Source organism: Macrobrachium nipponense, chromosome 1, assembly GCF_015104395.2.
Source record: "Macrobrachium nipponense isolate FS-2020 chromosome 1, ASM1510439v2, whole genome shotgun sequence".
NCBI classification, from domain to species: Eukaryota; Metazoa; Arthropoda; class Malacostraca; order Decapoda; family Palaemonidae; genus Macrobrachium; species Macrobrachium nipponense.
The window spans coordinates 211,264,071-211,272,078 of NC_087200.1; positions in this window are offsets into that span (position 1 = coordinate 211,264,071).

Consider the following 8,008-nt stretch of genomic DNA (forward strand, 5'->3'; position numbering starts at 1 on the left):
TGGAAGGAGGGGATATAAAACACCAAGAGATGAAGGACTCGATCAGGAAAGAATATATGCAGAGACTCAAGGCGATAATCAAGTCAAAATTCAATGGAGGAAATATGATAAAAGCCATAAACACATGGGCAGTGCCAGTAATCAGATACAGTGCAGGTATAGTGGAATGGACAAAGGCAGAACTCCGCAGTATAGATCAGAAAACCAGGAAACATATGACAATACACAAAGCACTACACCCAAGAGCAAATACGGACAGACTATACATAACACGAAAGGAAGGAGGGTGAGGACTACTAAGCATAGAGGACTGCGTGAACATTGACAACAGAGCACTGGGGCAATATCTGAAAACCAGTGAAGACGAGTGGCTAAAGAGTGCATGGAAAGAAGGACTAATAAAATTAGACGAAGACCCAGAAATATACAGAGACAGGAGAATGACAGACAGAACAGAGGACTAGCACAACAAACCAATGTACGGACAACACATGAGACAGAATAAAGAACTAGCCAGCGATGACACATGGCAATGGCTACAGAGGTGAGAGCTAAAGAAGGAAACTGAAGGAATGATAAAAGCAACACAAGATCAGGCCCTAAGAACTAGTTATGTTCAAAGAACGATAGACGGAAATAACATCTCTCCCATATGTAGGAAGTGCAATACGAAAAATGAAACCATAAACCACATAGCAATCGAATGCCCGGCACTTGCACAAAACCAGTACAAAAAGAGGCATGATTTAGTGGCAAAAGCCCTCCACTGGAGCCTGTGCAAGAAACATCAGCTACCTTGCAGTAATAAGTGGTACGAGCACCAACCTGAGGGAGTGATAGAAAACGATCAGGCAAAGATCCTCTGGGACTATGGTATCAGAACAGATAGGGTGATACATGCAAATAGACCAGACGTGACGTTGATTGACAAAGTCAAGAAGAAAGTATCACTCATTGATATCGCAATACCATGGGACACCAGATTTGAAGAGAAAGAGAGGGAAAAAATAGATAAGTATCAAGATTTGAAAATAGAAATAAGAAGGATATGGGATATGCCAGTGGAAATCGTACCCATAATCATAGGAGCACTAGGCACGATTCCAAGATCCCTGAAAAGGAATCTAGAAAAACTAGACGCTGAAGTAGCTCCAGGACTCATGCAGAAGAGTGTGATCCTAGAAACGGCGCACATAGTAAGAAAAGTGTTGGACTCCTAAGGTGGCAAGATGCAACCCGGAACCCCACATTATAAATGCCACCCAGTCGAATTGGAGGACTGTGATAGAGCAAAAAAAAAAATATATATATATAATAATAATTTATTAGGGAGAAGAAGAAAAAGAAGAAGACGAGGAAAATTTTTACGATATTATCAGTCTTTATATACAGAATACAACTGATTTTATTGATTTTACCTTCAAATGTCCTAAATTCGTCCTTGGAACTCGGTCACAGTAATTAGGGTCCCGAACAGTGACCGGAAACGAGAATGCCAGTAGCTTCCGCCCACGGTTCCAGGCAGCTGGAAACGGATGAGTTTCCGGGAACTTTCTTTAACGACCCGGGCCACTCCAACTTCGCTGCTAAAGTTTCAAGAGGATGGAGGGAGACAGGATGTAAAGAAGAAGGCCAATAAGAAACTGAAGAATCTGTTTAATTTCTGGCGTACGTTAATTGTATTGGTTGTTTCTGTATAAGTATTGTATAATTTAAAGAAAGTGTTCTGTACTATAATCTATTGTGATTTAAAATTCCTTGTATTATGAAAATAATTAATGTAAAAATAAATACGTAAAAAAAAGTAGTAATAAAAATGAAAAAAAAAAATTAGTACAATTAATCATGAAAATAACAATAACAACAAAAGTAATGCTACTACGACTATTACTACTAATGATAATAGATATTATGTTTAACCATATTAAAGGATTATTTTAACATACAACTTGTAATTGTTTGTTTGTATGGTGTTTTTACGTTGCATGGAACCAGTGGTTATTCAGCAACGGGACCAACGGCTTTACGTGACTTCCGAACTACGTCGGGAGTGAACTTCTATCACCAGAAGTACACATCTCTCACTCCTCAATGGAATGGCCGGGAATCGAACCCGCGACCACCGAGGTGGTAAGCAAACACCATATCAACCACGCCACTTAAGAGCTTCAACTTGTAATTGGAAACGACATCTGAAATGTAATTCTTAAACGTGCAATATTAGTTTGTCACCTATCGCTTAATGTATTACTGTTCACATCTTATTCTTCAACACATAGCAACTAAAGGTATATCTCACTTTTTACTAGTTTTATAAAAAATCGAGTATAGAATTCATATTTTTCACTGAAGTGTGTCATTATGTTATGAGTTATCATTTTATCAGGCAAAACTTAGGTTTACCCTATATATAATATTTTCTTAAATGAACTATGAATTAAAATCCTTTTACACAAAAATTCCATTTACTTCCCTATTGTGATTTGTGGGACAGTAAATATAGTAGTAAATCAGTTGACTGACATTCTTGTATATGTGTGTGTTTTTGTATGAGAGAGAGAGAGAGAGAGAGAGAGAGAGAGAGAGAGAGAGAGAGAGAGATAAAAGAACCTCTAATTAGAGGCAGCTGGAGTTAAGTTCACCACAATAACAAGTATGACTTTAATTACAGTATAATCCGATGCTAGTCGCGTCAAGATTAGCCGTGGGGAATTTCTAAGCACGAAAAAGGAGTGTTCAGGCTTTCATTAATTTTTTGGTCCAGCCACTTTTAGTCAGCTTACCTCCTTCTTATGCTTTTTAGCACGAGTGATATTAAGCGTGATTGAAATATAATTTTTCTTCTTATACTATTTGGTCAGTAACATATCAAGTAGCATGGATACATACACGCACACAACACACACACGCACACACGCAAACATACAAACATTATGTAAATATATATGTGTGTGTATGTGTGCGTGTCTGTGAGTGTTACTAACTACCGACCTATCTCTCTCTCTCTCTCTCTCTCTCTCTCTCTCTCTCCTCTCTCTCTCTCTCTCTCTTTTCCAATTCGAGAAACAACAGCCTCTCACCCAACGGACATCAAACAAAGCGAATAAAGTTTCCATAATTGACTCCTGAGTGGCAAGAACTTTGTGGCCAATTATCCTAACAGCTGCGAGAGTAATCAAATCCTTTTACTGACACTGCAGCGTTAGATTATATCGATCTATAAAGTGGAAATTATAGAAAATGTGAAATATGATGTAAGTGAAATTCATTGCAGGGTTTTCAAATTCATGTTTTTGTATTCGAGTATATTGATGAAATTGTTCTTGTATGTAAGCAACTTGCACCCGTGGGTTTGTTTTATGAATATTTTAATTCTCGTCACTCTACCATTTCATTGACTTTTGAAACAAATGATGATAAAACGTTGCCATTCTGAGATTTTGTGATATTCAGAAAAAGCGGCACATTTAAAACTCCCGTTGACAGGGAAAGTACATTTACTGGCTTGGGATTAAGTTACCTCACTTTTTCTTCTATGCTGCATAAACTCAATAAATACGTCCAAATCTTTCATGAAGATATGGTTTTCCTCCCGAATGATTTTACGGAAAACTAACCTCACATTCGTATTACTCAAAGGCCAGTGTACATTGATCTTATGAAAAATATAAAGAACATTGAATTACCCTACCTTGGGCATAGTAGCTACATGTTCGAAAAAAAGTTTCGAGGAATGCGTGGACAAAGTTATCCTCAACAGGTATCATTTTGAATTTTTCTAACCTTTTACTGTTAGATCACTGTTCCTCTTTATGTAGTCCTTAATTTGTGTGTCTTTTATTAGATTATGATTCGTGTGATCCAGTTCCCTCTGGCTCAGACACAGAATTTCGGAACACGAACGAAGAGGCCTTTCTCACTATTAGAATAAAGTTTTCTCTTTCAAAAAACACTCTTTTCAGCCACAAGGGAGCTTAGCACTAGACCATCCCTTCACTGACCTGGATTTTAAAGCACTGCCTCTCCGCTCAAGCAGATTGGACTTTTTAGCTTTGTAGCAATGTCGCCATTGCTTATGTTCAAAGAACACATTTGCTTGTCAGTGTCTGACTTGTGTCTGACAGTCCAACAATGTTCCTGTTTTATATGTCATACGTCTATACAAGGAATTTCCTTACGTGTTTATTTCCATCATCGTTTCTAGAACAGTACCTTTAGGAGTAACCAAAATTTTCTTTGCTGAACTTTAAGCAAGTAATCTGCTGAAACGCACACACACACACACACACATATATATATATATTATATATATATATATATATATATATATATATATATATATATATATATGTGTGTGTGTGTGTGTGTGTGTGTGCGTTTCAGCAGATTACTTGCTTAAAAGTTCAGCAAAATAAATACGTAAAAAAAGAGTAGTAATAATATATCCATATATATATATATATATTATATACATATATATATATATATATATATATATATATATATATATATATATATGTGTGTGTGTGTGTGTGTGTGTGTGTGTATATCAAGAGCCAGCAGGAAAATGAAAAGCAGCAGTACCTAGCGCTTTCGTGTATTCTTGATACACCTCATCAGGGTACAATATATATTGTACCCTGATGAGGTGTATCAAGAATACACGAAAGCGCTAGGTACTGCTGCTTTTCATTTTCCTGCTGGCTCTTGATATACAATCTTTACGTGATACTTGTGATTCGTATAAAATTATATATATATATATCGTATATACGATATATATATAGATATTATAGATAGATATATATATATATATATATATATTATATATATATATATAGTAATTATTAATATATATATATATATATATAATATATATATATTCATATATATAATAAAATATATAATATATATAATTATATATATATATTATAATAAATTATATATATAATATTATATATATATGTTAATATATCTATATATATATCTATATATATATATATAATATATATATAGTATATATATATATTATATATATTTATATATATATACATATATATATATATATATATTATATATATATATATATATGATATATATATATAATATATATATAATATATATTATATTATGTAATATATTATATATATATAATATAATATAATTATATATATAATAATATTGAATTTATATTCGTATAAGCTCACACGTATTTCACTCCTTATGTTGTTTTAGTAAGCATGCCTCGCAGCAAGCTTAACCGCCTACCGCCCATTACCTAAATATTGGAATGCAGCCCCTTTTTGCTAAATGTAATTGGAATCGCATTTGCATTGGGATAGAGTGGCGACTGGATAAGAGGTGGGAAGTGGTTAATTCAATCACCTGACGGCGGACGTGTCTTTAGCTGATGGGAAAGAGATTCTCACACTGACCCATTTTGGAAATGAAAGGTCTATGCGGTGTTTCTGAAGGACTCTTCGTAAAGAGAAGTGACCTACAGATGCCTTTGGTATTTAGTAAAACAAAAGATACAATTTCTCTATTTTATATTTTAATGCCTTTCCTGTTATATTATTTCATATACAATGGTTAAGAGGATTAACAAAAGAAATGTAATTATAACAAATAAATAAATTTGTGTTTAAGACCAGATTTTAGCTGTGTTGTAAATACTAGGCAAAGAATCGAGGCATTTAAAAGTCAATGCATTTTGCAAGTTAAAATAATAGTAAGAATTCATTGACTTCTGTACCTCAAGATTCAGTTTTTAAACATAAAATCATTTATTAGTTGTATTTATATTTTTTTTAGATAACTTTGTTCATTATCTTTCGTTTCAACTGCTACTTCTACAAAATACATGTGATAGACGTCAGGATGTTATTAATCCACGAATCAAAATTAACGCAACAGACTTTCATATTACAGTCACTGTAATATAAATATTGGAAGATATACAAGTCTGATGCTCATCAAATATAATGATTAAACACTGTGGTATTAGAAACAGTTTTATAAAATCTCAGCAATATTCAGGATATGAGTGCATCCACTACCACGACTCCTATACGTCATTCAGGATAAAAATATTCAAATTTATCTAACCAACTGCAATAAGTAATATCAAGTTAATTAAAATTTCTCCTAAAAACTTTGGTTAAACGTCCTTCTCTCTCTCTCTCCCTCTCTCCCTCTCTCTCTCTCTCTCTCTCTCTCTCCCTCTCTCTCTCTATAGAAAACCAATATAATATTCGGTTCAGCATCGCGAAGCATGGAATGATTTTCACCATTTTAATCGTGAAGATTTGAGTTTCTCGTAAAAGAGTCAGGAAATGGGTTCCGCTTCACACCCTTCCCTAATTATGTAATCTATTCCCTGACTATCCTCCCAAATCTTCGTTGTATTTCAATACATGAAAGGTTAGGAGAATTATCCTACTGTGTTAATTATGCTTGTTACATAAAATGTAATACAAAGACTGCACTTTTCTCTACCGAACCAATACGCTCTTGTTTGCAACCCTTGGTAGCCCGCTGCAAGAAAGTGTGACATTTTCTAGCATCACGTTTAATAGTACTCTCTTTCCTAAAAGTTTTATCTTGGCTACAACTAAAATGTGGAACAGTTTACCCAGTGCAGTTGAGGAATCCTCTGATCTTAAATATTTAAGCAAGGAGCAAGTTCATTCCTTCTCTCTGATGTCTACTGAATTTCAGGTGTATCGGTTTTGTTTGCTATTCCCTCTTATTCATTTATTTATATTTCTATTGATTTATCTATTTATTTATTCATCAATTTTTCCTATAACTTTCTCTCTCTCTCTCTCTCTCTCTGCAAATTCTCTCGGTATCTAACCTTAAGTATACCTTTTATGGCCTAGAAGTCTCTCTCTCTCTTCCCCCGCCCCCAACTCTGTCTCTTCAATCTCATCAGCTAAGGAATTTTTAGAGAAATTAAGCGAATTGGGACAAAAGTCCCCCTTCCCCCTGTTGTATGAAGGCCTTCCCTCCAAAAAAAGACTAATCAAATTGAACATTAAGCACCAGTTTCCTGGAATTGACGACCGGATCATGACGGATTTTTCTTTTTCTCAATGAGTTCTCGTCTACAGAGCTAATTTACAGATCGTTTAACATTTAAAGTATGATTATTACCAATTTACATATTCAGGAAAAAGACTTAATTTCATCTGTCTCTTTACTTGACTTCTCTCTCTCTCTCTCTCTCTCTCTCTCTCTCTCTCTCTCTCTCTCTCTCTCAGAAAATGTATCTCTCTCTCTCCATATTCCGGTAAAAGGGTTGATTGTATAGTTTTTTTATCTCTCTCTCTCTCTCTCTCTCTCTCTCTCTCTCTCTCTCTCTCTCTCTCCGTTTATTCTTATAATAACGACTTCATTGTATCGTTCTATTTAAAATTGACGAATTAAAATGCACAGAAAACTTTCAAATAGAATTATAATGGTTTTCACTAATGTTACTTCAGCAGATTTGAAGCTTAATGTCCAGATTTTAATACAAAGCAATTCTATAGAAGATATGGTTGGGTACTTAATATGTGTGTGTGTGTGCGTTTACATGTAAAATTTTTGGATAACTACTTAAATATGGAATGATATAGCACTGGGAGAAAGAAACGTTGGTTAGTTAATTTACATCTGTACCTAAAATCATTATTAGGGTTCTTATGATGAGTATTTAAATTAAACATTTTAGAAAGTTAAATCTCATTTAGTTCTGAAACCCCTCTTAAGTGAAAGTGTATTCGCCTATAAAGATAAAGGCTTCAACTTGATAATGGTAAGTAAGAGCTCTCGGGATATCTCATAACATCTTTTATATCCTCGCAAAAGGAATTGAAATGGCGAGTGATAACGGCATCACTGGGCTGTATAAACTCCTGGCATTGAGGATATAGTTCTTGCAAATTGTTCTGAGAAATATACAACAAGCACTATGACCCTGCATATTGGGCGATTTCTCTCTTAGACATTCTGATCTTATAAT